A 22,196-nucleotide genomic window follows, 5' to 3' on the forward strand; every position below is an offset into this window, starting at 1 on the left:
CCCCCCCGCCATGCCTGCTGAGCCTTTGCTTGAAGCCTACACAGGTGTAGAACAAATTCAAGGCCTAAATCAAGGAAAAGTATTACCACATGTTCCCACACAGACTGAAGGAGAGAGAGGGCTGCTCCTGGGAGGGGAGGAGGGTGGAGGTGGAAGTGAGGAACCAGAGGAGGAAGGGAGAAAAACAGAAGAGCAGCCAATATAAAGAATTCATTAGAGGAAAGTCATGTTGTGACCTCCACGATGAAGATGAGTGAAAATTCTTGAATGATTTAATATTCGGTGGAAACCTTCCAAGCCACATGCTCTCCATGCCGGCTGCAGACGATTACCTTAATTTCAGGAAAGTCCTACTACCCATTACTCTGCACGTTGCTTATTTGTTCTGTGTTTCTTTGTGATATGCTAGCCAGGGTGTAGATGGACAGGCTTCACTCAGGGTTTGCAATTACAGAAGGCTGGACAGCGTGGAGGAGCTGGAAGCCTGGCCGGTCATCTGTGTGATGAAGGGGGACATCTCAGCAGAGCCTTCTGAGCCAGAGGTGGTCTTACCTCTCAGGACAGATGTGTTAAAAAGTCCACATCATTTTCTGTAGCTCTCTCAGGTAGTCAGAATAGTCCAGTGGTTTCCAAACTTTAAAAATAAAAAAGTAGCAGGAACATTTTCTTTAGAAAATACTTTATGAAGCAATGGCATAAAAACCTAAGATATGAAAAAAATCTATCAGCTCTGGTGAGAAGTCAGGATAGGGTCCTGGAGCCCTGCCCACAAGCTCCTCTGGTCTTATGCAAATCAGTTCCTGAAGGCTATGAGATAGTAGGAACTTGGGGCCAATGTACTCCTCAGCCTTGGCTCACAGCCTGACAGTCATTAAGAGGTCCCACCTTAACTCACAGTTTGTCAGATACCAAATGTGCCTTATGTATCCACCCTCAAACAACACCATGTGCATTTTTAAAGCCAGGGGCTTTCACTTAACTCACCCGTATCATAGAGCAAAGATGCTTAAGTTAAAGTGCCTGAACGGGTCCAAGTGACCTAAAGCCAATTAGAATCTCTTAAACCCCAGGCCACCCCTGCAAGAAACCCATAAAACCAGCTCCTTCCTTTTGTTTCAGGGAGGCAGCCTGACACTTTCTCATCAGAGCTCTGTCTCCCTCCCAAGTGGAGGCCAGTAAAGACCTGGCCTGTATTTTTATACTCAAATGGCTCAATTTCATTTCTGTCATCATTGAGTCAAATTTCTCAGTGTCCAGCATCAGAAAGTGTGAAAACTATAGTTGTAGTCCTACTTCTTCAAATTTTACGTGAGGAAATGGAGATGCTAGATGTTGAGAGACTTTTCCACATGCCCTGAGTTAATTAAGAGTCATGTTAGGATTGGAGTCACATTCTTCTGATACCCATCTTGGTATGTTTTTCTAGTCCTAGACTCATATTTCTTTTCAGAAGAGAAGCCGTTAAAATGATTCTGTGTTTAATCAGCTTAGAGATATAAGAAAGAGGTGGAGAGTCTGAAGAACCTGGTGCTCCCACCTAAAGGCATGGGGGAGTCTGCACACCTGGCCCTCCTGGGTGCATAATGCAATTCTGTTGAATTGAAATGGAATGCTGCAGTTTGAGGTGAGTGTCCCTGGGAGCCCACACTCTCTCTGGTGGTAGAGGTTCTGTCTCTCAGAGCCCTGGTCTCTGGGGAAGCTGCCTTCTCCCTGAATGCTCTATCTTTCTGGAAGGGAGCTCTGGGCTTTAGACTCTGGCAGACAAACATCCAATTACTAGTGTATTATTTAAGCAAGCTGACTCATAACAACTGCAGTGCTTTGCAAGTGTGGCAGGAAGACCAGAGCAAAGCCTTCCTGGGATTTTTGTTTGGCTATAACTCTTTTCTAGTCAAAAGAGAACAATTGGTTTGGCAGATTAATATTTATTAACACAAAATTATTGTTCGAAGAGTCTTGCTGAGCTGCTGATTTTCCTGAGCCACTCAGTCCACTTATTTCCACTTAAGCCCACTGGATCCCCTGAATGTTCTGTGCCCTGAACTGTCAGGAGGCACAGTGCCTGCTGAAATCATCATGGTTTTAATAAAGACAGTGGTACTTACCCGAGATTCCATCTGCTCTCTCACATTTGCCAAATTCATTGTAGTTAGGTGGGGCCATAAGGCTAGTTCTGATCAATGAGATGTGAGCTGAGAAGTTAAAAAGTCCATGTGCAAATCTCCAGGCTCTCCTTCACTGCCACCAACACTTTCCAGATGGTAAAGCCCTCATCAGTATGGAGTCTTGAGTAACTTTCATAAGCAGAGCATCATGCCCCCATGGACCTCTGCCAGACATTCATTGTGGATGAGACATAAACCTCTGTTGCTTTAAGATATAGAGGTCTCAGGGCTAATTTGTTATGCAGCATAACCAAGTTAATCATGACTAATACAGGGCAATTTGGACTAGAAACAAAAAAGCCTGAAGATCTGCTCTGGTAAGAGGTACCTTGAAGGGAGTGTCTCTTTGGAATCAGGCAGTCCCAGGTTTCTAGGTAGCTGTGTGTGGATCTGAATTATATTAGCTTGTGACCCCTGATTTTGCATATCTTTTCCTAATACTGCATTCACCTTGGTAATTTGTCATTGACCATGGACAGGGAGTATTTATACCAAAGAAACTGGCAAATACTCTGAATCATGGCATCCCTTCTCACAAACTTCTTGTTAAAATATTTATTGAAACATAATTTACCCCATAAATTATGTTTACCCCATAAATTATATTTACCCCATAAATTATATTTACCCCATAAATTATGTTTTTAATATTTATTGAAACATAATTTACCCCATAAATTATGGCCTCAGAAAAATTATGACACAAAGCAAAAATTTACAAGCATATCACTGGTTTCAAGCCTCTTCAGAAAAATTCAAGGCGAGAGTAGAAAATGAGTCAGTAAGATCCTTAGTGGATAATCACCTCCTAAGGTCCTTAATTATTTTATACTTTCTCTAAGGGGAAAATTTGATAGAGAGATAACCTGTTAGATGAGGTTTTATTCCTCCCTCCATATTACAGTCAAAATAATTTTTAATTTAGAAAAAAATATTTCCTTGTATTTCTTTCTCCATTATTACCACTCGTTCTTTATAAAAACAAAACAAAAAAAGATTAAAATTTGATTTGTTGGAAGTTTAGATATTAAATTCTAAAGCTTAATGAATTATTTTATCAAATCATAGTATCTTTACTTGAGGGCTCCTAAATGAAAGATTTAATTCCTAAATATACTACTATATTTTCACATGTAAAAATAAGTACTACCTGTGAGAAACTCTATGCCTTGCTTACTCATGGAAACCCCCATCCCTGGTGTTCCTTGGGCGTTAGTGACATCCTTACAGTTTGTCATGGCTTAAGAACTTCACAGAGAAGTGACTGAAGCTGTTCAGTGCTCTCCTTACACTCCTCTCTGGAAGCTGGGGGAAAGGTCTTGCTTAGCTACATAGTATCACAAAGTAGGAGACATTTCTAACTGTGGCTCAACTTCTGCTTTCTGGCATTTTCCCTGTTGTTTCAACTATGAAATGTGGTGGATAGAGGAGGCTAACATATGAACTTAAGAAAAATATCTTATAAAAATGTGTCTTATTTTATAAGGAGTTATAAAATAATTTTGATTGACATATTACATTATTTAGCTTGACTATTAAATATCATTGGTGAATAGCTTATGTTTCATTACACTGGCAGCTGATATCTACTAAAAATAAGATAGTGGGATGCCTTTCCAGTTTATGTAATTCCGAGAAGCAGCCTTGACTTGACCTTCTTGACCTCAGTTTCTTCATTTGTAAAATGAGGGTTTTGAAGTGATTTGTGGGGTTCCTCCTAAGCCCACACCTTTGATTCTATAGATATGTCATCCCAGAGACATACAGGGCTGCAAGCATACTCATTTATTGACCCACTATAAACTTAGTACTGTGAGAAGTGTGGTTAATATGAGGCCCATGCCCTCTAAGAACTTATAGTTTAAATGGGGAAGACATGTAAAAAGATAATTTTAACAGCAGGATAAATGTTAAATACTGATATGAATGAGGGACATGGGAGGGGCACCCAACTCATTTTGGGGAAATAAAATAATAGGGATCAGGAAAGAAAGTGATACCACCTATATGTGTAGCTAGGACTAGGGTAAGGCAAGAGAGCATTCGCCTATTCCCGGGCCTGGAGTGTGTCATCTGATATAGTACTCTTGAGTTTAGAAAGAAGACAGAAACTGCTCTTGGCAAAGCAAACAGGATATTCAAAGGCATAGGGGTAAGAAACTTTCTTATGTCTGGATTTTGATGTACAGTTAAGGTCGTAGACCCCTGGCTGTTAAGTATCTTATAGATACTTAGGTCAATGGGTATTCATTTGGGAGTTTTATTTTAGGGAGCAGTGGTATGGCTAGACATGGCTTTTAGGACATTCCCTCTGGCAGCAGAGCTGACATAGAGATAAGGGGGTTAGATAGGGAAAAAAGACCTTGGAGGTGGGATGGTGGTTTAGAAAGATCAGATGGGTGACAATGGAGGTAAAGATGAAGGGAAGTAAAACCAGGCAGCCTCGAGAAGTGTAGAAGAGTTAGCACTACCTGGAACTGAAGTGTAATTAACACATTGGTGATAAGGAAGAGAAGGGGTGGGGGGTGGGGGTTCTGGCTGGTGCATGTGAGAGGATGGTAGTACTCATCACTGGAACATGTGACATGCCAGAACAAGCAGGGTTGAAAGAAAGATGAGAGCTCAGGCTTTGATCTGTGGAATCTGAACCTCCCAGGGGAGGTGTATGCTGAGGTAGCTGTCTGGACTGTCCCTCATCAGAGAGATAAGCATAGAGATACAGATGTAGCAATCATCTGCCTATAAGTGATAAAGAAAGCCACAGGAATGGAAGACTTGCCAAGGGAGGGAAGATAGTAAGAAAAGGAGGCCTAGGAGGCATTGAAAGCCCCTTGTCAGACCTGAGTAAGACCACTGCAAAACAAGACCCAGCTTCGTTGCCATGGCTGAGATGTGTGGATGACAGGATGAGGAGGAAGGTGGTAGGAGGCATGTCCAGGCCTTCTCCCATAGGTGTTTTTCATTGTGCTTACGGCCATGGGTTTCTCAAAGTCGCTGAAGAATTTGTGTTAGTTTGTGGCTACAGATTGTTCACTGCAGCTGGTGATTTTGTATTCTCACTGCCAGAAAGGAGCATGGGGCCCTCTGGCCTTGTGGCTTTGGAGAGTACACCACAGCTCATTCCTAAGGAGAGAGGGAAAGCGGGTAGACTTAAATTTCTCTTTCTAAATTACCAAGGCAAAAAAAAAAAAGTGACATTTTTTGGATGCCCCTGTCTAAATGTTCACACTAGAGAGAAAATTGCTTTCTCCAGGAAGTAAGTAATAAATCTCTCTCACCAATGGAAGTGGCTTACAGCCTGAAACAACTACCATCAGCTGAAAAGGAGGAAAAGAAAGCAGCATTCCTTCCCTCCACGAGGCTCTCTTTCTCTAAATATGTGTCCCTATTGGAGGTAGAGAGCACCGTCAGGTAGATATCTCAAAATTCTCTAGGACTTCTCCAGAAACATAATTGGCTGTGACCAAATGACCATGGCAAACTGCCCAGGGTGAGAAAATGTTTAGCCAGGGTCATTGCTGGAGCAGCTCTGCTTGTAAGGCAGGTTGAATGAGCAAACCAGGCCATGCATGCACAGACGTGGCCAACATTTAATGTGAAGTGAGAAGCGGTGTGTATGTGGGGTGTAGGGTGTGAGGTGATATTTGGACATGCACCTTTAAATCTTTTATGTCTTCATTTTGTAGGCTGTGTGTATGCACACATGCATGTGTGTGAAATGGCCAAGCGTGTTTGTTGCTTTTTTTTTTCTGTGTTTTGTTGGTGTCAGATTTTCTAACTTTTTTTCTGACGCTGGTCTTACTTCCTTCACATCCATCTTTCAAAGTGCCACCAAGATAAAATGCCACCCAAACCTGCAAGGGCTGGCCTGCTCCTGCAGCTATAGTTTAATATAACCTGAATGCCAAAGGGAGGAAATGCCTGGATCCCAAGAGAACTGGGGATTTAATTTCCTCAGAAAAATGGAAGCTTCTAGAAATTTTACTTTTAACTAAAAGTTCAAGGGGACTTTTTGAATTAATTCCATAATATATCTGTTCTGGTTTTAATAAAAATTATTATTTTAAACAACTTTAAAAATGAATGCTCCAGAATGATACATCACTTTGTCCCATAGGTGTGTATGTTCTAGCTTGAGAAATGATCCTCTGGGAATCAGTCTCAGTTGCTAGTTAGGGATTTATCACCTGGTCTTCTCCTATCTCAAAACCTACCACTGACCCAGAGCAACTTCATACCCAGAGGAACTACAAGGTGATTAATTTCTGATTAATTGTGTCTAATAATATGTGTCTGATTTGTATATGAAAGATTCTCTTTGATGCTGAAATGGTGTTCAGTAGAAGCACAGAAGTTAGGAGAGAGCCAGGCAGTCTTGATTCCTTAGTCTCCACATCTGTAAAATGAGGATGAGGATGGCATTTTCTTCACATGCAAAGTTTGGAGGATTCAAGGAGATATTTGTAAAATGTACAGTATATGCCTGATATATAGCAATTGCTTGTTTCATATCAACTATGGAACTAATTTTAGGTGATTCAGATATAGTTACAAGCATAATATAATTGGGCTGATTGTATTAGACAATTTGCATCAGCTGAAACAGTTTTAAAAAAACTATCTGCATGTACCAATGCTTCAATATTTATGAGGCCTGATGTAAGTTAAGAAATGATATAAATATATGCTTATACATATGTATATATATAATTTTGAAAATCATAGAATAATATCACTTTTGGTTTATTGAGGCAGTTATGTTTAATTCTGGTGAACACACTAGCTTTTTTGACATTCTGTGTAATATAGTTTATTGTACTAATATGTCTTTCCCCAGAGCAGAAGTATCTCAAAGACTTAAGGGAAGAATATAAATAAATAAGAACATCTGGTAGAGAAGTTGAAGCAGATGTGCATGTTGAGGTACATCAAAGAAAAGCCCATTATTATTTTGGTGACTGGCTAGTGCTGCATAATATAAACAACCTAAATAGAAATGGAATTAATCGTCCAGAAATGTCAGTTCATATAAAAAGATATCCTAAAAACTGAATCATTTATTGTTACGATAGTATTTATTGCTTTTATATTTATGCTTATATTGATAAAAGCCATCAATAGAAGGTGGGTTTAAGATACAAAAATATCCAGTGTTTGGTTCTGTTTATTGGAGAATGGTTTTCTGAAATGTGGTGATAAGAGCATCTCTTAGATTTCTCACAGTGCATTGCACATGCTGAATGGTTTATTGTCCCTGAACTTAGAGGTTACACGTGGTGACTGGCTGACACTTTAGTGCTATCATGTACATACAACTACTTGTGCACAGATTGCAGTATTAGAATGATTATTTGTCATGCCACTTTTAATGCAGGTAACAATGAAATGACCTTATTTCTAGATTAATTCTGTCTGATGTCACATAAGAAGATAGTCTCCACGTTTGAGGTCAGAGAATTGGACAGAATAATAACTGGACCTTAGATGCATTTATAATAAGCCCAAGTATATTCATTTTGTTTGACACATTACAAGGCAGAAAAGGAAGGTGGGCTTGCTGTTGCAAGTCATTTCTCTAGTATGTCTTATTGATGCCTTTAGGAGATCCTTTCTCAAATACTTATAGTTAAGTTTCACAAATATGTAGGTGTGATAAGTTTCCTCCTGATGATTTTAAAGGTCTCAAAAGGCCAGAACTTTGAAATCTGGGTAGTTTGAGAATTAGTTGCAAATGTGCTGAACCTGCACTATATAAGAGAAAAAGAAATTGCCCTTCACTGTGAATCCTGCAAGCTCAGTTGGGGTCAGCAAGCAGTCTGAAACACTTCCTTCCAAAGTCACAATCCAGTCGGTAAGGCCAAACACAGACTAGGAAGTGTGAAAATAAAGTCATAGCCCAAGTAAATTTGGGGTGTCTAGAGAAAAGCCTCAAAAGTATTATGCCATAAAGTATTGAAAAATAATAAGATGATTTTTAATAAAGCTATCTTGAACAGTTAGCAAAGATAAATTTTCTAATATTTGCAAGCTTTTAAAAACTTTTCTTTCTTTACCAAACTCTAGACCAACTGGCTCTCCTATTGAATTCACCATCACCCGACTCTTTCTCATCTCCTTTCCCCACTTATGAATCTTTTCTTTTATTCTCAGGATATAATAATGCTTTTTGTCATGTAGTCTGCCTTACTTTATTCTCCCTGGTTTCTAGGCTCAGCATTTTGGCTTGTTACTCTGCTCAGCGTAGTATGGGCTCCACAGCCAGGAAGTACAACACAGGATTCTTAGAAGACAAGGGGAGGAAAATGTAGCAAATATGTTTTTTTGAGCTCATCAATACAATCTAAATACTATTCATTAAAGCATTAGAAAAAATTCCAGGTTTACATTAACCTATACAGTAGCAGCTAAATGAGTGGCCTGGGCAGTCAATGAGAGAAGCACTGCTTTGCTTTCAGCTAGAGTGACCAAGAAAGAACGGATGGGGAAGGTGAGAACAAGCCGGGGTAGGACTTGGGAAGAGAAAAGACCTAGAAGATTTTATAGATAATTAAATATCTGAAGAATGTGTCCCAAGCTTTGAAAATATTAGCCTTTTGAAGGCCAAGGAATTTGAAAAACCTTTTGGCATATACAGAAGTGGAAAATAAATATTTGTGGAATGAATATAATCTTTATTTGTGAAATGATATAATTGTAGAATAAATTGTACATTAATGAGTGTAAATTCTGAATATAATCTTAAAGAAGATCTCATTTCCTCTGAGATAACAGAGTTTTCCAGATTTTGTGGACTACTACCCACAGTGAGAAATGTATTGGTCCTGTGTGTGTGTGTGCGCGCACACACGTACACATGTGTACATACACACATGCACATGCATGAAGCAATCGTTTTAAGTAAGGCTGACTTTTATACCTATGGTGTACTGCTAATTTTTACTCTCTTTTAGATTGTAGAAAATAATGCTGGTCCCATACTATTAAATGGATGTTATAGCCTCTTATGAAAGGTAACTGGCAGTTTAAGAAACTACTCTGGAGCAGAGATCAAAACAAAAACAAAACAAAAATGCACACAGAAACTGAGCAGTTACTATAAATGCATGAATTTACCTGGGTATGATAATAGTTTGCCTTTGGATAAAGTGATGAAATGGATAACTTTTGTAAGGCCACCTTAATATTTGTTAAGAGGAGTGACAAAAATGACAAAGAAAACCAAATGCAAAAATTAATTGCATGGGCTAAATAAAGTTATTCTGGGCCTAACTGACCTATGGTCAGTTGGTTTCTCATTTCTGCTGTAGACAACTTAAATGCAAGAGTTTAATTTTACTGTCACTGAGTCTTCTACTTTCAATGTTTTCTCTCTTTGGGCATATTAACAGAACATTTTCAAGTGATTGAGGAATTTTGACCCTTTAATAAAAGAGATGACTGTATTAATTTTGAGGTAGGATGCACAGATCAATTTGTCCAATTAAAAGTCACCCACTGACAATTTTCCTGTTCACTTGTGTGTATGTGTATGTGTGCTCATATGTTTGGGCATGTCTATAATTGTTGCGGTTGTTATAATATTTTGTGCACAGCACATATTTTAAATTATTTGGAATTTTAATATTCAATTTTTATCACTTTGATATCAAAACATGTTTTCTTTTAATGTTCAATTAGCACTACACATGACCTAATTTTGCTCTCTTGTTCCACATATTCACTCAGGCTATTTTTTATTTTGCACAGAAATATATTTTAACTTACAATAATTTCTACACCTACTTTGTTTAGTTAAAGAAGAGCTACGAAACATTAAATTTAATTTATGAAGCCCTCTATTTGTGTTCCAGTCCTCTGCACATCCACACTGTGTTAATTCTGTGTCTCTATATGCCAACGACATTAAGGTTTCTGGCAAAACTCAATATGTAATCAATTATCACCTGTCATGGATGACTTTTAAGATCCAGCCAGAAATTTTGGAAATAGTGCTTAGCTCCACTGAGAAGGGAAATCTCCCTCTGAAAGTAGTATGGCCCTTATATCCTTAAATGTCTTATTAAAAGGAGTTTGGACAACTTTCAGCTTAGTCAATATAAAATAGAGTGCAGCAACTTATATCTTTAAAAAAATAATCTTAGCTATTTAAAAATTGGTTCAAGGGTATGTTTGTTGCTTGGAAAAGAAATGGTAACAAGTCTTCAATCACTTCTTTTCTTTGTAGGGCAGCAAGAATCTTACATGCACCAGTTACAAGCCAGTGCCTGGTTGTTCTTGTTGTTTTTTCCCCTTGCTAATTCACCAATTGAGAAGAACTGGAATCTGCCTCCAAGGATTCCAATAGTGTTGTGCTTTCTTTCCCTTTTCTTTCTTTTTATTGAGTCTCTCAGGAAAAATAAAAATCAATCATCATCCTACCAGCCAGAGAAAATCACTAATATTGAAACATAATGGCTTTTCTAGGCACACATACACATTTTAAGCTTATTGTCTTATCTATAGTAGATGTTGCATAAATGCTATCAAGACATGAATGATCTTCCTCAATGATCTAGATATTAATAGATGATTTAAAGCCACTTTTCCTCAGTTTTAAAAGCCTCAGTAAGTTTCCTGATAATCACATTGCTGGGTGCACCCTTTGAAAATGACTGTGTGAGTCAATTCCTGATGCTCAAACTCCACCATCCTCATCTAAGAAGGGTTAGACTCAAAGGTCAGATGATATATTCCAGCTTTAGCAAATGAAATGCTTCAAGACAGATGCTCTGTCCTGTCTATAAAGGAGAAGGCTTTCTTAAACCTCCAGGGGGCAGCTCCATACTAGTTGTTATGAGGGATAGGATTAGACTGTTGGGAGGAAGAGGGTGGACTCTTTGCCTTTTGCTAAGCCAACAGCAGGTAACTCACATAGAGCTGCTGGCCTGGAAATCTGCTTGATGTATACAGAATGTGTGAGGGAAGTAGGGTGGGTGAGCATGGGGCAAGATGACCCACCTTATTGGTGGCTAACCAGTTAAGCTTACAGCTGTGAGTTTGACACTTAGATATTTTCAGTGAGAATTATAGAAGTACACATTATTTGTGTTCACAAAATGATCATAGGTGAGGATTACTTTACTGTAATCTGTTTTCCAGGATTCAAGGGCATAAACACCAGAGGCAGTCATTGTGTGTGTGTATGTGAGAATGTGTTTTATTAAATATGCACACCTGAAACAATTAACAACATCAAATACCTGCATTTTAAATGTACACCGGCAGTTCTCCCAACTTCTATGGCTCACCTATTCACTCAAGGCCATAGTTTCTCAGGAGCAGATTTTAGAATCTATAGAAACAAGGGTTTTATAAGGACGCTCAGTTTTGATCATTTTTGGCTCTATGGATGTGCACTCCTATCTTCAGAAAGAACCAGAAAGGATTCTATGATGATAGGCCAACACTAAAGAAGATTAAATTCTAGAAATGTTTATTAAGCATATCCTGTGGAGGTTCTCAAAAAATTAATTAGTCTCTTTTGCTTCCAACAAGGTAATGTTTTCTTCAGAATAGCCAAGAACACACAACAGGGTTTTAAATAACTAACTTCATTTTTCCTTTTTGAAGGGGATGTTGTATGCTGATGAAGTTTGCAGGTGCAGCTACAGGAAGAAAAGCTTACTCTAGAAAACATTGTTTGGAGAAGTAGAAGCGTTTCATGTCCTCCTGGTGTTTGGAATACTCCATTGCCAGACATAGGAGGAAAATATGAAGCAGGATATAAAAAATATACATACTAAACACTCCAAAACCAGCTATAAAAGGAAGTAACACTGTGCTTTGCTGATAATTTAAGGTGAGGCAAAGATTAAATTCCTTGCACCTATTTCCCTGAGACATGCCTCCTACAGGGATAGTAGTACAAGTATTGTACAGGCTGTTTGAACAGTAGGATGTCTCACCTGAACACACACAAACACACATTCACAAATTGAAAAAGTGGTTTCACTCAGGGAATTTAATGGAAGGGAAGCACCTGACTGTATGTTACCTTTAAACAACAACTAAGACATTAATTGTCTCATATAGCAAAAAGTTTATAGGGTGGGAGAGTCTAAAGAGAGACCTCTCTTGCAAGCTGCTGTGTAAGAGCAACTTAAATTCTTGTCTTAATACGTCCCAAGTTACCAAATGCTTCACTGCTGCCTTATCCCAGTTGGGAGCCAATCCAAGCAGCCAGGGGATGTAGAGAAAGTGGCAGCTTAGCAATGTGTTGCCAGGCCCTGATAAAAGAGGTATAAACTCTCAACTTATATCTGTTTCTAAATTTAAAACAGTATCCATATACTTTTAGTAGTGATATGTAACATTCAGTGTTTTGATACTTATTATGCTATTTAACCCTCAGAGCTATGTAACACTGTTATGATGATACAATTAAGTCATTTTTTCAGAGAGTAAACTGGAAGAGAAGGGTGTTTAAATAGCTTGCTCTTGCCTCACAGTTGGAAAGGATACAACCTTACCTTGAACTCAGTACTTTTCACTTTAAATTTCATCTTTTTCGTGCATGATCCTAAGTGCTGATAGGTCTACCTTGGATATCCTTTCCTCCTAAACTGTCTAGATGTTTACATGAACATCAAGCAAAGAGAGGTACCAGTCCGGGGTGGTGGCGCACACCTGTGATCACAGTGACTCAGGAGGCTGAGGATTGCAAGTTTGAGACCTGCCTCAGCAACTCAGCAGATCCTGTCTGAAAAAAATAAAAAGGGTGGGGGAAATAGCTCAGTGGTAAAGATCCCTGGGTTCGGTTTCTACTGCCTCTGGCCCCCTAAAAAGGAGAGGCCATTAGTAACACCTCACAATTCACATTTAAAATTATTCTCACCACACCGTAGTCACACAGACTATAGCTAACACTGCTTGAACCTGCTGGAGGCTTGCAGCTCACCGTCTGTAGGTCAGTGTATGAAACACCCAGGGATTCCGAGGAGGTTATGATGGAATAGTTCCCTGGGTCCTCCCTCTTTCCCCCGTAGGTTCTCCAGGCCCTGAAAGGTAGCACATTTCTGTACCACCAGCACTGGCTTATAACACCATCCCTGCCACCCCACCCCCTTCTCCTAGTGGGCACTGCCTTCAGGGAGCATCTGGGTGGCAACCACCACACTCTGTGCCCACTCGAACCAGGCTTCTTCTGCCTACCCCATGGAAGGCTCCCATCTTCCATGCCTCTCTCCCCACCCCCCACCAGTATTAGAGATATCCGTATTCATCACTCTTCACATTCTTGTACCTCCATCAGACAGAAGCATAACTTGCTGGTTGTTCCTTGTCACCCCACTCTCTTCTCTTAAGCTGACTCATTTGTACAACTCATTTGTACAACCCCAGACACACGCTCTGTAGTCTCTGGAACTCACTGTCTTCAACAACAACAAAAAAATCCCCTCCAGTCCTCACTTCCTTGTTTTAACCAGAGCCTGGGTCTTGCTAGAGGATAGTCTGTCTGTAGTGCTCTCAGGCAGTGTCTGTTTCTGCCCTACACCCCGGGTTCCTGCTGGGTTGCCCTCACTCTTCATTCATTACTCTTGACAGTCACTTCCAGACCATTCTCCCTTCCTCTTTCCTGCCACCTTCCCTCCACCCTGTTTATACTCAGCTCATGATCTCAGGCTGGCTGTTGACTACCCTTCCTTAGAGTGGTCACCTTCAGACCTCCAGGTCTCCTCTTTATTCCTTGAATATTTGAGTAACTTGCTGATGCCTCATTCTTTAAAAAAACACACCTCTAAAAATTTACAACATCTCCAAATCTTTAGGCATCTCCGAGCTCTTAACAATCTGATCTTCCACATCCCCTACTCTTATCACGCCTTCTTAGAGTTATGCTGCAGTGTTGTCATGTCTAACAACTGCAGCTCCTCCAGGTCTCATTTCAATCCTTCCTCTTCATGATTACCATGCCCTCTCTCTCTAAAAAAAAAAAAAAATGTGTATTGGTTCTTTCTAGTTATACATGACAGGAGAATCCATTTTGATAGAATTATATAGGCATGGAATATTCTAATTAGGACTCCGGTCTTGCGGAAGCACACAATGGTGGGGTTCACTTTGGTGTGTCCATATATGCACATAGGAAGATCACATCAGATTCCTTCCACTGTCTTTCCTTGTCCTATTCCTCTCCCTTCCCTCCATTCAGCAGTTTTCCAACACCACAGGTGACTATACTCTATTGTCTTGATGTCAGTCATCCTTCATCATCTCCTCTTTTATCTCCTGGTTTTGATTCCATAGTTTATCATTCTCATGACCTTATATATACACTCAATTTGTTTTTCTCTCTTTCCTTCCAACACATTTTTTTTCCTAGCAAAATTATAACTTTAATTTAACGCAAGTGTCTGACTACTTCACACCATTCCCAAACAGCTGAATACAACCGGAGAAAACAGACCCAAGCTTGTAAGTTGTTCTCAAGTTAAATCATGGCTGCTAACTTCAGGTGGGCCCTAGTGCTGCCCAGCAATGATACTCAGTTACCTTACCACTCTCCCAGGTGACTGTGATTCCTCTTTTTCTATCTCCTGAACATTCAAACATCTCCTCTAACTTCTCTCAGTCCTTGACTTTGCTGTCCTCAGATATACACTCCAACCATTAAATCTATGAAACTATATTCCTGTATTTTTTATTTCTATCTTGTGGCTATGGATGTGCTAAAACCTTCTACATATGCATTAGAGTCCACCCCTTCTCTCCTACCTAAGGGCATCTATTATGGGTGAATCGCATCTCCCCCAAAATTCACATATTGAAGTCCTCAGAATGTGACAATGTTTGGAGACAATGTCTTTAAAGAGGTAATCAACATTAAATAAGGTCTTGAAGAAGCTCCAATCCAGTGTCTTTATAAGAAGAGGAGATTAGGACCCATACATGCACAGAGGAAAGAATATTGAAGACAGAAAGAGAAGACAGACATCTACAACCAAGGTGCAAAAAAGACCAACCCTGATCTTGTGCAGGCCACCAAGCCTGTGGTACTTTGTTTATGGAAACAAATACAGCCAGTTTCCTGAAGTCCTTCATCTCTGTACACTATCAAAATTTTCCCCACTGCCAAGCTATTCATGTCAGCATACAAAGGAACTATAATATTCCATTGCTTAAAATACCCTTCCTTGTCTTGGTGTTGCTATTCAGCTATGCTTCTTTTCATAGGAAAACTTCTTCGAGGATTAGTCTCTGTTCCCCATTTATTTCCTTCTCAGATTCCTCTGAACCAACTCTGTGTGGCTTTCAGCCCTACTACCCTTTTAAAGTCAACCTTTCCAAATTCATCAGTGACTTCACATCATGAAATTAAGTGGACTCTTCTCAGTCCTCATCCTCTCCACTTATCAGTCCATTTGACATGGTTTCCTTTGAAAACCCCCCACTTGGCATCTGGTACTTGTTTTACTTCTCATTTTGGGTACCTCTTTTTACCTTAGGGTTTCTGGAGCTCCATCCTCCTTAGATTTCTTCTCTGGCTACACTATTCCTAGGTAATTTTATTCCAGAAACATGACTTCAAATGCCATTCCTATACTGATGGATCCCAAATTTAAAGCCCTTACCTACACTAGCTCCTGAAACACATACACACACACACACACACATATAGACTTTTCTATTTAGAGGTCAATAAGCGATTTCAACTGGACTTGCTCAAGATAGAACTCTCTTTTAAAAATTATTTTTGGTTGTAGAAGGATACAATATCTTTGTTTTGTTTATTCATCTTTTTAAATGTGGTGCTGAGGATTGAACCCAGTGCCTCACGCATGCAAGGCAAGCGTACGACCTCTAAGCTACAACCCCAGCCCCAAGATAGAACTCTTAAATTTGTAACTGTCCCATGACCTTGTTCTTTCTATATTTTTTCCCTCCAGTTTCTCAAAACAAAACCTTGAGCTCATGCTTATTTTTTTTCTCTTTTAGTTATATCTCATCTCTACTCTAAAGCAACATCCCACTTCCTCCTCCCCATACAGGTAGGATTTAATTGTCCTTTGTACCTCCAAGTTGTTCCTTCTGGTTTGAACCGTTATCATTTCTCTCTTGGACTGTAAGTCTTCTTGCAGCTTGTCTTGTTTCCACCTCTGTTCCCTAGCAATCAATTTTGTAGGCAAAGTGATACTTTAAAAACTGCAGTCAGCCCCTCCTGTCTCCCACCCCACAAACCCTTAACTAGAGCATCACATCTCACTCAAATTTTTTTTTATCATGATTCTAAGGTGCAAAGTGATCTGTTCCCTCACCACCTCTCTGACCTCCCTGTCTTCTTCTTCTTCCCCTTGCCTGCTCTGCTCTTGTTGCATGGAGCCTCTCTTTCTACAACATGCCACAAACTATCTTACCAGAGGGCCTTTGCAGGTGCCAGTTCCCTTCCCTCTAGTGATCTTTCTTTGATTATTTTCACAGGTTTTTTCTTGCACTTATTCTGGGTCTTTACATTTAAACTCCCTCCTTCAAAGAGAGGTCTACTCTGTCCTCTATGTTTAAAATTACTCCTCCTTCCTCTCTTCCCCCTGCCCCTACTCCTTTATGTCCATTACCATTAGTCTTTTTGTATATGTATTTGTTGAATGAATGAAAGACAGACAAGAAATATACAGATGCTATCAAAAATAATTTTGGTCCATTTATTCCAGATGATTTTATTTAATAGCTTTTTTTTTTTTTGGTCTTTTTTTTTTTTTTTTTGGTAATGTCATTTTCTCTAAGTAAATTGCAGTTGAGAAATTTTTTTCATGGAAGTATGGTACCAATGAACTGCCCAACTTTGGTGAAAGTTTTGCTTTGAAATATCAAGAATATACAGCCCCTTATTTAGGGGGCAAACACCCCCACGCTGAACACTGACTTGAATGACAAGGAATTAGAATCAAAAGTTTATGTTACAGAAATTAGGCTAACTCTAATAACATTCAGGAAACAAGTAAATAGGTTTCTACCATTATTTGGTCAATAGTGAAAAGAAAAATTATCAAGTAAGTTCTCCTAGGCCTTGTCTTGATGCTCAGGTTACCATTTTTTTGTGGATTTGTTTTCTGATGAAACTGTCATGGATTTGTAATGATAGAGAACATATTATAGATAGGTGCTTGTGTTTATTAGGTTTGCTATAGAACAACCTGGAAAGAAATGTAGAAATTGGTGGGAAGAGAAGAAGTAGGACAGGTAAATGTGAGAAATACCACGTTTAAGTCAGTGGAGTGAGCATCATTTTTGCAGGTCTGGTGAAAACCCTTAGCAAATGATTTGCAGGGATATCTTAGATGAAGTTTATAGAAAAGTGAAGAACTCACTAAACAAGGGAGCTGAGCAGTCACTGAGGAAATTAGCATTTGCTAAGAGGAGTTTACTTCTCAAAAATGTTTGTAATGAAAATAAACTCGATGCAGATTTATCAACTTCCTTATCTTTAGAGAATAAGTGTGCATTCTGTATGTCTTTGTTAAATATTAGCAATTAAAAATCTCAGGGAGTTAACTCCTGTGACAAATCACCATCAATTCTCTAATTTTTCTACTGAAAAAAACAAGTTAAAAACTCTTCCAACCACGATTTACTTTTCAAACTTGAAACATTAGGGTGTCATTTGGTATTTCACTAACACCTTAATTACTACCACCAAGGGGTTACTTTATTCCTAGAAATATATGTAGTGTATTTTTTCCTTGTTCTACATAATGTTTTCCCTTTGTTTGTGAACCTTGAATAATTTGAAATTTATATTGTTTCAGATTCATTTATACCAACTCAAGTCACTCAATAAAATAAGTAACATTTAATATCCATATACAAACAGCAATTCACCTCCCCCCCCCCAAGGATATGCAAACTGGAATGCCAGAATATTTCAAATTCAAAACACATGATATCTGAGTGTATCCTAAGCTTGGAAAAAAAAATTGTTTTCTGTACCTCCTACTCTCTTCCTCTTCTCCACACTTGACCCAATACCTTGAAAGTCCTGAGTCTGTTTATTTTGTTAGCTATGATGATGATGATGATGTTGAGGGCTTCTTGGGGTATATATTTCTAAGGAAGATAAAATATGACTGTGATAATTTGCTTTTCAACTGCTTTTCAGAGGACAAAGTGAAGTGACTTCAATAGGCAGGTATCTGCCAGGTGTTCTGAGAATACATCTGCTCATTGCCCTGGACCAGCATCCTTCATGGAGAGGAGAAAGGTGTTGCTTCTACAAAACAGCCCAGGCAAGTGAAGTTGAAATTTATTGAAGTAAATTATTCCTAAGCCTGGATTCTTGGCTCCTTTGAAGGTAGGAGTAAATTTGGTTTCCTGCATCCAGGTGGTCCTCAGATGTCCTAAATTTAACATAGCGAGAATGGGATTTTCACAGTGACTCTACCCTGAGTCTTGCGGGGTCTAAGCGCCTGCACTGTGTTTCTGTGCAGCAGACCAAGAAGGTAATGATGGGGTGCATTGTCTTTTCTCTGTGCTGGAAAAAGGCCAAGACTGTGAATGCTAATCGCCCAATTCTTGTAAAAGGTACCATGGGAACCTTAATAACCACAAATGCCTGGGGAATTTGTTTTCCACTTCATCTGTGAGGCTCTGCCAGAGGGAGGTGGCAGGTCTAAATGAATATTTACACAATACTCAAAAATAGACATAGAAAGAGCACCTCAGTTGTTGGTCTCAGAATTGAGACCTGATGAAAACCAGACCAATGGTTTGTCATTACTTTCGAAGTCAAATTCAAAAATCAGACACTTCAGAGGGAAATATTTGTGCTTAAATACCTTCCCTGTCCTATCCTCTCTGCCCTCACACACATTGCTACTCTTGCAGGAAGATAGTCTTTTCCTCTTTCTCACTCCCTGCTGAACCTGAACACATTGATGGCCACAAATACTTAGATCTTCATCCTCTGAGATTAAATTTTCCCAGGTGGGAAAATTATATCAGACTATGCATCATACGATGATTACAAGAATCAATTGTCAGAGAGCTAAATGTACTTTGTTAAGTTATAAAGTGCTATATTGATGTAAACTAGTATTATTTAGGCTTCTTCTAGGAAGATATATATTTTAAGGAATATATTCCCTTTCTTTGAATTTCTACAGTGTTATGACCATGAAAGCATTGGGAATTATTAGTGTTAACACAGTACCCAGAGGAACCAAGTAATACCAATCATTTTCTTCACTCCAGGGAGCATTGAATTGCTAGTGAAGGTAAAAATGTTATCATGCCTTATAATAAAATAAAATAAAATAAAATAAAATAAAATAAAATATTTCATTCAAAAGGAAAAGATGACCCCAATTTCCAAACTTATTAAGGATAGAAAGCCTTTAATAACAAAGAAGAATCAAAGTAAAAATTTTTTCATTATGAAACAGAGCTTTTCAATACTTTACTAAGTTTTTAAAAGAAATTTAGCAAATTTCTTAATATCAAGGGTGGAAAGTCTTAAAACAAGTTTGGATGTAAGGCTATAGACCGAGGGCAGAGACAAATGTTTGGAAGCCTAAGTGAAATAAAGGGGGAAGAACAGGTTTGAGGATTAGCCACTGCCACCCATGCTTCTTGGGCCTGTTTATTTTAGGATGATGCCTGGTTATTCTTGATTCTATGAGGAGATTCTATTTCATTTCATTTTCTAATCACAGGCACTGCTTAACACCACTTAAGCCAATAACTCTCCAGATCTTACCCCATAGGCCCAACTTCTGTCATAGTTCATACATGACCCTGTTCTATTAGGCATTGGTCATTTTAGCCATTTCAAAGGCCAAAGAGTTTGCAAATGTTTCACAAGTCATTTCTTATTCAGGGATCACAGTTGTTATCATAGGAGAGGAAAAAGAAGAGTTCTGGAAAAGAGTTGATTTGACATTGGATATGGATGGAAAAATATAATGTAGACAGAATCATCAATCAAACGAAATTAAAATGGGTTTCAATCTATTTCTCTTTCTTTATGTTCCTATATTCTAGAGAAAGGGCCAAGGAGAATCTTGGTTCAAATAGCAAAGAGGCATCTCTCTTGTGTGCCAGGGAACTATTATTTTCTATTTAAACTCTACTTTTGGTTTCATTAATTCATTCAGCAAGTGCCACTTTTCTGGCATGACACTAAGTGCTGGAAACACAGTGAAAAACAGACACACGATACAGGACCCTGCAGAAATAACCGTTTGTGATGGGTACAGGCATCAGGCAGCTCAGAAACAGTCTCTAGCACGGTCAGCAAAAAGTTCAAAGTAAGAAAACAAGATTCTCCTTGATTTCTCCTGCAGGAACAGCTGTGGTCCCTTGCAAAGCAATTAAGCCTGTGGCTGAGATTCCAATCCATCTCATCTCAACAGCATCACAACTTTGGAACATTCTTGACAGGAGACTCTTAATCGATGGCATTCCTTTGTTTTTGCCTTGGCATCTCAGATGGTGGCATTCCCGAGGTTGATTAGCTCCAAGTTCCTTCCCTGTGAAGTCAAAGCCACCATGTAATTTCCATTAGACCCGAAAATGATCCTGATTTAAAGCTTAGATGGTGCCTGTAAGCCATTGTCTAATGATACTTAAGAATTAACTGGCCCAAGTTCTATTTTTCTTCATTTCTTTAGTAGAAAAATTATTTTTCAAAATAACATGTCGCTCTCTGTGGACTATCAAATAAGCATGATGACAGCCTGGGTTAGAATCGAGTACTGCACTAAAGGGCAGGACTCTGATGCTGACTTACTGTGACTTTGGGTAAGCCGTTTATCTTTCTTTCTCCCACTCCCACCCTGTTTTTTGAGTATCTTTGATGTGCTAAGCTTTACAAAAGTGGACTTGGAGGTGAGGGGTAGAAAGTGAATGGGTGCGGAGGGGAAGGGTCTACAGAGAAAGGAGCACAGTCTGAGAAAACAGACTCTTAAGGAAGATAATTAGAACTCCACAGGATAGGCTGGTCACTGAAAAGTGCTATGGGGACACACAAGAAGGAGACTCATTTCTTTCAGGACACTCTCTGTAGAGGGGTTTAAAAATGCATCCCAGAGGGACTTACCAAGGAGCTTCATTTTGAGAAATGAAGAGGAATTCCCTGAATGGAAAAGAGAAAAAATCACTCCTGCTTGTTCTACCCTTGAATAGGACAACATTTTTGGACTCTGCTTAGCTCTGCAATATATTTTGAGAGCAAATACATAAAACACAACAGACATGGGATCCAGCTCTTTCTTCCCTGAATGCCAGAGTACCTCAACCCCATAAGAAAAGTGATGCCACATTAGTCTTTGAGCTTCGATGGCTCTTCTTCTGGTGCCAGGGGATGCTTGCTAATCTTTTTCCTTTGGCAAATGAGCGGAGAGCACCTGCACACAGCCCCCTCTTTATCCTTTCCTGTTTGTGCTGACGCTGGGGTGGATAGAGCTCATGTCAAAATGGCTCTCAGGGCTGCTGTGGGAGAGGCTAGTGCAGTGCAAAGTCACCTTCAAAGTCACCCTCCCAGGAATGAGGCTCAGGACCTCCTTCTTCCACCCATTAAGTGGGGAGGCAGGTTACTCAAAGAAGCAAGGTCAAACTCAGGTGGTCAGTTAGCTCCACACTCTCGACACAGTAATGGTCCTCTCACATCCCCTGAGCTTGTAGCTAACATGACACTAGTTGCCTCCGTATGGGAATAGCTGCCCTGAGGATGGAGGGAACATAGTGCATTGACAGAAAGATATGAGACACTTCTGAAACCATCCAAAGTCTCAGTGTTATAGGAATTTAATGTCTAATGGGTCAATAACAAGAAAGAGAAATATCAGGTAATGACACAGAGGCCCTGCCTCAGAGCTCAAAGTTATTACCCCGAGAACTGGAGTTTCTGTGAAAAGTTCTTCAAAACAAAAATGGGAATACTTGCCATATCACTTCCTGCTTCTGGGTGTCTTTCTTCTTCCATGATACAATAGAGGGAGGTAGGACTGAGGTTATATGATTCTTTGGAACCCTGAAAAAAATCCAATAGCCCATGATCCT

Source organism: Marmota marmota, unplaced genomic scaffold (assembly GCF_001458135.2).
Source record: "Marmota marmota marmota unplaced genomic scaffold, marMar, whole genome shotgun sequence".
Classification (NCBI taxonomy): domain Eukaryota; kingdom Metazoa; phylum Chordata; class Mammalia; order Rodentia; family Sciuridae; genus Marmota; species Marmota marmota.